Below are 9828 nucleotides of genomic sequence, written 5' to 3'. Positions count from 1 at the left end.
CAGTTTGACTTATGAAAGGTAAGAATTTGTGGCAAAAATGTAAATGGAATAATAAATCATGCATATATGTTCTAAATATTCTTGTTCTAAATATTTCTGTGAGATTAAAATTAAGTAACAGGGCCTCCCCTGGCGGCGCAGCAGTTGAGCGCTGGGCTGCGAGGCTGCCCACAGCCTCTGCAGCGCCAGTTCGTTCCCCGGCCACCGGCAAGGGTCCCACAAAAAAAAAAAAAAATTAAAAAATAAATAAAATTAAGTAACACACTCACATCTTAATAGGCAGTGTTTTCTCAAAAAGTTGTCCTCAATAAACCTGTATCAGGATGGGTCCTAGAGTCTACATTTTAAACCAGCACCTGAAATGATTCTGAAGTCTACTCAAGTTTGTAAATCACTAAATTAGAGTGAGTTTGAACTCTAAGAAAGAAAACAAAATTGAAAATTGAAATATTGCCTCTCTCTAGGCCATCTAAGTGAAGAAAACCAGAAAATCCAGCAAATTATAATAGATGAATCAATATGCAGGAGATGAGAAAAGGTAATAGTGTATAGATTTAACATGTTGCTGATTTATTTTAAGAACTAAGGATTTTCATTTCTTAAATATGTAACAAAAACAAGTATTTATTATCGCAGAGATACATAATAAGCAAGCTGTAATAGAGGTCCTATAACTAGATTTTAAAAATAGTTCATAACTAAAAACTATAAAGCAAATGACCTAATTAAGCAACATGACTTCATGAGGGATAGGTTGGTTGCCAGCTGCTGAAAAGGTTCAGAAAAATAATTATCTTTGAAAGAATTTGTGATCAAAAATGTTCCAGCTGAAAGTAAAAAAGGAAATACATGGTTAAATGAATACTGGAAATAGAATTAGAGACACTTCAATGAACAGCTATTGCTTGTCAAAGGGTCCCTGGCCAAATAGGAAGGAAACCCTACAACCTACATGAAATTGTGGTCCTCCTGTGACAAAGATGAAATTACATTAGCGACCATTCTAATTATCTGCTCCTGCCCTATCTGTTTCCCAGCAAGCCTCATGTAGACCAGGAAGTTTATCTGACACACATTGGCATTTCTGTTGAATCTTTTCATTCTTGGAAGAAAAAAAGGAACAGATCATTGTTATGTGGTATTTCAGTTAACTTTACAGTTAATAACCAAAATCAATGTGACACACACACACATATATAATGGAAGACAAATTTTAGGGTGACTTCTATATACTTCTTTAGCCCACGGCCGTAGGACACACACAAAACAACCCTTGGAAGCATAAAGGGTGTTCATCTGCAAGGAGAAGACTGATGATGCTAGGACATGGGGAAAATTGGAGAGAGAACAGGTTTTCCACTGCACCTTCCTGACAAAATCATTTTGGAAAGGGACTCTGAATGAGACTGACTGAACCTTTTTCAGTCCCAGGTCAGAGTACCCTTGAAAGCACCTATTGGTTTCTCATTGCCAGTTCTCTTTAGTAGATGAATTAGCAAACCTCAAATTCCACCCCACCCTCCAGCATTTTATTATGTACCATTTCAAGAGCAGAGCAAAGTTGAAAGAATTACATATTTAACACCCATTTACCCATTCCATAGGTTCTATCAGTTAATACTTTGCTATCCCTTTTATCACATATTTAGCCAGCCTTTCATCTATCCATCTTATATTTCAACACATTTCCAAGTTGGTTGTAGGTATCATTATGCTTCATCCCTAGATTCCTCAGCCTGCATACCATTACAGTTCAATTTGTTTGCTTTTGGGATTTTTTGTTTGTTTTGGTAAAATTTACACACTGAAGTATAGGCTTTAAGTGTAGCATTCTACAGGTTTTGACCAAAACATACGCCTGTGTCATCCAAATGTCTGTCAGTCACCCCAGAAGATTCTCTCATTACTCCTTCCTAGTTAATTCCTAACTCCCAAAAGCAACTGCTATTCTGGATTTTTGTCTGGTGGTAGATTAGTTTTGTCTGTTCCTGTTTATATGAATGGAATCATACAGGACATACTCCTATGGCCCAGCTTATTTTACTCAGCATAATTTATTTGCATTTCAGACATGCAATTGCATGTATCATTGTTTTATCCTTTTTCATTTTTGATTAGTATTCTATTATATGGTTGTACCACAGTTTATCCTTTCTAATCTTGATGGACATATGGTCTCTTAAGGGATTGAGCCTGGTCTTAAAGGATCTAAAGAATTAGTGAATGGGAGTCAGGAGATGGCAGATCTATGCTACAGAAGAGGGAAAGTCATGGGAAAACCTCATCGCCTGATTCCAAAATCAAGGACAAGGCTTTCCAAGGAAGGAGAGATGTTATCAGGCCATGCCCTTTCTACCTTGGCTGTGCCTCTCAATCCGTTCTCTTTTTCACCACATCTACTTTAAGTCTTTGTATTCCTTCACTTGGACTATATTGTAGTGACTTATACCGGTGGTTTTTCAATCTTTGATCTCCTCCCCAACAATCCATCATAATGATGGCCACCAAGACAAACTTTCTGAATTGCACTTTTGATTATGTCACTGTCTCGCCTCCTTAATGCTCACTGAGGCCAAAGACAAATTACACCTTGGTCTTTAGGGTGCTCCACAAATGATATCTCTAGACTTAACACCAACCACTTCTCCTTCCTACACAAGCCACCTTCAGCTCCTCACAAATATTATACACAAGCCACCTTTAGCTCCTCACAAATCCCCAAATAGATTCCATCTTTGCCACACATTCCCTTCCTTATGCAGTTCTCTCTGCCCATAATGTCACAATCCCTCTATCCTCCAGTCTGAACTTACCTCAAAGCTGTGCCCACATCTCAAATGTTACCTTTTTCATGAAACCTTTCTTCTTACCCTCCTCTGAACCACCCAGTAAGATCTATCTGTTACTGTCCTTAAGTGAGGTTTGCTTTACAGCTGTTTGTTCTTCTCATCTTCCCATACTTTTCCAGTTAGGAATATTTTCACTTGCAGAAAATTTAATTGACAGTGGCCTAAACATACTGAGATTTTCTGATTCTTATTCTCTTAGATTTCCCCCAAGATTGCAAGATGATTACTACTGCTTTAGAAGCCAAGTCCATGCTCATAGCAGGAAAAAGAGACAAAGGGAGCAGTGTCAGGCACATGTTTTCCTTTCATCAGAAAAGCAAAACTTGTCCCCATCTCCTAGAATTAGAACGTAATCACTGGCTTAAAACCAGTCTTGATCTATCAAGTCTGTCATATTGTCCCCACCGCATCAAAATCAGAGGTCTCTTGGCAAGGAAGAAAGAAGGGTGGTTATATGACTACAATTAATGGTATTTACTACATCTACTCTGCCAGACAGCCGTCTGTTTCAAGGCAGAAACTATATGTTATTCACTTTTGTCTCCCCTCAAGATGTGTAGCATCTCAAAAATGTTGATAGATAGATAGATAGATAGATAGATAGATAGATAGATAGATAGATAGATAGATAGACAGATAGATAGATAGACAGACAGATGGATGGATTGATAGACAGACAGACAGACAGACAGACAGAAAGATAGATGATAGACAGATAGACATGAGATACTGTTGAGTAGAACACCACATACTCTTTGCCAATTCCTGGGGAGGCTAGGTCAACACAATGCCAGCTACCAGCAATAGAAGTCCAAACACTTCTGCCCACTGCATCTTGATCTCTGTGTCATCAAGGAAAATGGCACAGTCAAGCACTGGACAATGAATGATGCTTTACTCACAGAAAGAGCAAGAACAGCTCCAACAGTATGAATCAGTACCCCATGAGTAATGGGTTCCTGCAGCAGCTGAAGCAAGGTAACTGGCCATCCCCTGTGCCACAGTAGAAAGACGTCTACCTCCCCCTGAGGGAGTCTGAAATACCAAAAGTGAGGGTGGCCTGAGGTCATTGATGTACACACTCAAGCCAAAGTGTATATATTGAGCCTGAAACAGGGAAAGATTCCTACACAAGGAGATAAGCCCTGCACAGGCTAGGTGGGTAAGAAAGTGTTCCAGGCCCAAGACTTATTTTAATGTGCTTGAGTGTGGATCAAAATATATGCCTTACAACTGCTTGGATTGAAAGGGACATATGAGACTGCCTTTGCCAACACTGAGATAGCGGCATAGATGACAGATTCATGTGTCAATCAATAATAAAATAAAATAAATAGAACTTTATATCATCTTTGGAATCTCATAAATGGTATATCACTAACTATTCAGGAAAACAAGCTTTAAGTTTTACACAACCAAGTTCAAATGAACTATTGCAAAAAAAAAAAAATCTTGAGGCAACCAATACCTGACTTTTAGAAAGGCGTTCTTGGTTTCACTCTATGAGAACCAAGTAGAATACCACACTAACTTCTCTGTTATTCAGTGTGCTGGTGGATGTGTACTAAGTGTAGGCAGAACACCTAGGGAGGAAATAATCAGCTCCTCATGTCCCCCAGTCACCCTGCATGCACTTTTCTCTCAGGTTATTAGCAACTCCACTCTCTACTGCTGATAAAACATTTTCAGACCATGCAGCACATGGAGGCTCATTACACAGTGTTGGGGGGAATGGAATCCTGCAATCTAAAATAGAAATGTCATACATAATTTCTATCTATCATATATTCAATCTATTATTGTAAACTCTGTGTGGCATCCACATTTGGGATTAGTTTGGCATTTTTTTCATTATATTAGCCACACTGATATAGATTACACACCCAACTAACAATTAAGACAAACTTGATGTGCACTTTTTTCCCTTTCATTAAAAAGCAATGCATTGTTGATTAAATATTTACTAGCTGCCTTAACAGATAAATCCCAAATCTCAGTGACTTAACATCATAGAAATTAGGCGTTTCTGATCAGCAGGCAGCCCTCCAGATGGTGATTCAGGGATCCAGGTTCCTTCCAACTTGTGACTTTTATCTTCAATTGGGGATTTCCAAGGTTGTTGCCAAAAGGAAAAACCATGCAGGAGAGCCTAAAGGGTTACAAGGGAGGGCAGGGTGGGAAGAGGCACTTTTCCCCACATTCCATTGGTCAAAACTGTGCCACATACCACATCTAAATACCAGAAGCTGGGAAATGTAGTCTAGCTATGGACCAGGAGGAAAGAGGTTTTGATGGACAGCTAACCAGGCTCTGACACACCCATAAAGTGAGAGTTATATCAGGCTTACAAATTGACTTCTACTTCTCCCCATTTTTTCCATTTTTTTGAATCTTTGTTCTAGGACTAAGAGATTTGAGAGGATGAATCAGAAATGTATTTTCTTCTGCAAGGGTCCTTGAGGTGTTTATAATCAAAATATTAAGAAGAGTTAATGCTGAGCCTCCCTGGTGGTGCAGGCAATTGAGCACAGCACTGTGAGGCTGTCCGCAGTCTCTGCAGTGCCGGTTCAATCCTCGCCGGCTGCAGAGCGACCCATATGGCACGGCAGACCCCTCCTGTCTCGCCTGCTGCTCCCCTCAGCAATATATTTTGGTCATTCTGCCTGTTCTGTTCCGCGCTCTGTCTCTGGTGAATCCTCTCACCCTCCCGCACATCTGGCCTGTACCCCAGGTATTGTATAAATAAAATAAAAATAAATCTTTTAAAAAAAAGAGTTAATGCTAATTTTTCTTTAGTGGTTGTGAGAAATATGAGCTGATCTCAGGTCTTCTTAGGAAAGAACTCCATATTTTGGGAAAGAAGCTCCTTCATGAGCAGACACTAGGCACTGAATTACTTACTCTTTGGTAAAGAATGGAATGAGCATCACTATCCTTTGCACGTGGAAATAGTTTTATCATATAGAGGTGTTTTTTTTTTTTTTAACATTACACACTAGTCTTGGAAGTTACCTACATTCTCATTGTATTACCTAAATTCTCAATGTATCACCTACATTCTCATTATCCTTTTCTTGATATTTGGTAAAAAGTGTTCTTCCATTGTGGGATATATTCTTGCTTGGCTTTCCTGTCTAGACTAGAAAGCCTTTCCTTTCTCCATTAGTGATCATCAGCAACAGACATCTCAACATTCTGACCTCAAGATTTGGTCCTGAAATGTCTGTTCCAGACTGTAAGGAGGAAGGAAGACTAAACCCTCAGTTACTGAATGCCCCCTTCTGGTCCTCCAACCACCAGAGTCCTCCCTTGTACATCCCCAGGCTGCCAGACAAGCCAAGTATCTTACTCCCATCCCACCTCTGTGGTACTTTGTGGCCATTTGGCTTGAAATTAATAATGCTGTCAATTCATTTGATACAAATTCATACATGGGCAGAAAGCAGGCTCATCCAAATAGAAAGGTTCTGAATTTCTAGTTTAAAAGCTCTGGCTATTACCAAAAGTTGGTTCTTTGAAAAAATAAACAAAATAGACAAACCTTAGCCAGGCTCACAAAGAAAAAACAGAAGAAAACCCTTATAAATAGGATTATAAATGAAAGAGGAGAAATCACAACAGACTCAGTAGAAATCAAAAGAATCATCAGAGATTACTATGAACACATATGCAAACAAATTCAACAATCTAGAAGAGATGGACAAATTCCTAGAATGATATAATCATCCAAAGCTGGATAAAGAAGAAATAGAGCACCTAAACAGACCAATTACAAGGAGCAAAATTGAAGCAGTAATCAAAGCACACCCCAAAAACAAAAGCCCAGGCCCAGACAGCTTCACAAATGAATTCTACCAAACAATCAGCAGTGAATTAGTGCCTATCCTACACAAACTCTTTCAAAAAATTGAAAAAAGAAGGAATACTACCAAATACGTTCTACAATGCCAACATTACACTAATACCAAAACCAAAGACAGCACAAAAAAAGAAAATTACAGGCCAATCTCCCTAATGAAAACTGATGTAAAAATCCTCAACAAAATCCTTGTCAACAGAATCCAACAATGCATCAAAGGGATAATACATCACAATCAAGTGGGATTCATCCCAGGGGCACTAGGACAGTTCAACATACGAAAATCGATAAGTGTAATTCAACACATCAACAAAAAGAAAAATAAAAACCATATGATCATATCAATAGATGCTGAGAAAGCATTCAACAAAATCCAACATGATGAAGGCACTTGAAATTCTCGGGATAGAAGGAACATACCTTAACATGACAAAAGCCATATATGACAAACCCACAACCAATATTACTCTCAATGGCGAAAAGCTGAAGGCCTTTCCTTTAAGATCAGGAATAAGACATGGATGTCCTCTCTCACCACTGCTCTTCAATATAATACTGGCGGTCCTAGTCAGAGCAATAAGACAAGAGAAAGACATACAAGGAATCCAAATCGGGAAAGAAGTAAAACTATCACTATTTGCAGACAATAAGATAGTATACATAGAGAACCCTAAAAGCTCCACAGAAAAATTACTCAAAATAATCAGACAGTTTAGTTAAGTAGCAAGATACAAAATCAACACACAAAAATCAGTGGCCTTCCTATACACAAACAATCAATCTGAAGAAGAAATCAATAAAACCAACCTTTTGTAATTGAAACAACAAAAATCAAATACTTGGGAATAAACCAAACAAAATAGGTAAAGGACCAATACAAAGAAAATTACAAAACACTGTTATAAGAAATAGAAGAAGACACAAAGAAATAGAAAGACATCCCTTGCTCATGGATTGGAAGAATTACATTATTAAAATGGCCATCCTACCAAAAGCGATATACAGATTCAACACTATTCCAATAAAAATCTCAATGACATTCTTCAAAGAAATAGAACAAATACTGATGAAATTCATATGGAACCACAAAAAACCACGAATAGCCAAAGCCCTACTGATGAAAACAAAAGAGAAAGGAGGTATCACACTTCCAAACTTCAAACTATTCTATAAAGCCATAATAATTAAAACAGTTTGGTTCTGGAACAAAAACAGACACACAGACCAATAGAGCCGAATAGAGAGCCCAGAAATAAAGCCACAATTTTATGGGCAACTAATCTTTGACAAAGGAGGAAATAATATGCAATGGAACATGGACAGTTTGTTCAATAAATTGTGCCGGGAAAACTGGACCACCACATGCAAAAAAAAAAAAAAAAAAAAAAAAAAAAAATGGGGGCCTCCCCAGTGGCGCAGCGGTTGAGCGCTGGGTTGCGAACCTGCCCGCAGCCTCTGCGGCGCCGGTTCGATCCCCGGCTGCTCCCCGGCCACCGGAGGAGGGTCCCACATGGCGCGCAGACCTCTCCTGCGGCCCGCTGCTCCCCTCAGCAGTGTACTTCGGTCCTTCTACCTGCTCTGCTCCCCGCTCTGGCTCTGGTGAATTCTCTCACCCTCCCGTGCTTCTGACTGTACCCAGTGCATGTATAGACAAAACAAACAAACAAATAAATAAATATAAAATAAACATGCCTCTATAAAAAAAAAAATAAAATAAAATAAAAAAAAAAAAATGGAACTAGACCACTACCTCTCACCTTGCACAAAAATTAACTCAAAATGGATAAAAGACCTGGACATAAGACCTGAAACCATAAAATATATAGAAGAAAATATAGGTAAAACACTACAAAGCATACATGTCAGTAATATCTTTAAAGACTCATCACCCAAAGCAAAGAAACTCAAGGAAAAGATAAACACCTGGGATTACATCAAACTAAAAAGCTTCTGTACAGCAAAAGAGACATTAACCAAAACAAAGAGACACCCCACTGATTGGGAAAAAAATTTTTTTTTAAAGATTTATTTATTTATACAAACACTGGGTACAGTCAGAAGCATGGGAGGGTGAGAGAATTCACCACAGCCAGAGCAGGGAACAGAACAGGCAGATTGATGAATCACACTGCTGAGGGGAGCAGCGGGCAGCAGGAGAGGTCTGCGCGCCATATGGGACCCTCGCCCGACAGCCAGGGATATAACTGGTGCTGCGGAGGCTGCAGGCAGTTTCGCAACCCAGTGCTCAACTGCTGCGCCACCAGGGAGGCCCTGGGAAAAAAATTTTGTCCTCCATACAAATGATAAGGGACTGACCACAAAGATATACAAAGAACTCACACAACTCAACAAAAACAAAGTAAACAATCCAGCCAAGAAATGGGCAAAAGAACTTAAAAGACCTTTCTCCAAAGAGGAAATGCAAATGACCAACAGGCATATGAAAAAATGTTCAACATCCCTTATCATCAGGGAAATGCAAATCAAAACCACACTGAGATACCACCTTACACCAGTAAGAATGGCACATATTAAAAAAACTAGCAACAACAAATGTTGGCAAGGATGTGGTGAAAAGGGACTCTCCTACATTGCTGGTGGGAGTGCAGACTGGTCCGACCACTATGGAAAGCTGTCTGGAGGTTCCTCAGTCTACTAAAAATGGAACTACCATAGGACCTAGCAATTCCACTCCTAGGGATCTACCCAAAGGACACAAAAACAGTGATTCAAAAGAACACCTGCACCCCTATGTTGATTGCAGCACTATTTACAATAGGTAAAACCTGGAAACAATCCAAATGCCCAAAAATAGATGACTGGATCGAGAAGATGTGGTATATATACACAATGGAATATTATTCAGCAATCAAAAAAGATAAACTCATGCCATTCGCTGCAATGTGGATGGAGCTAGAAGGAATTATGCTCAGCGAAATAAGCCAGAAAGCAAAGAAAAATATCAGATGGTTTCACTTATAGCAGGAATATAGGGGAACCAAATAAGACATCAGTGTAAACAAATAATAACAGTACAAAACACAACAAAGCAAAAACAGACAATTATAAATCAGAGACATCCTGCAGGGGAGGAGGAGGGAGAGGGATCAGAGGGAGGGA

Source organism: Talpa occidentalis, unplaced genomic scaffold, assembly GCF_014898055.3.
Source record: "Talpa occidentalis isolate TD23 unplaced genomic scaffold, MPIMG_talOcc4v2.1 talOcc4.6, whole genome shotgun sequence".
NCBI classification, from domain to species: domain Eukaryota; kingdom Metazoa; phylum Chordata; class Mammalia; order Eulipotyphla; family Talpidae; genus Talpa; species Talpa occidentalis.
The sequence above is the reverse complement of the archived record's forward strand: the minus strand, read 5'-3'. Positions refer to the sequence as shown.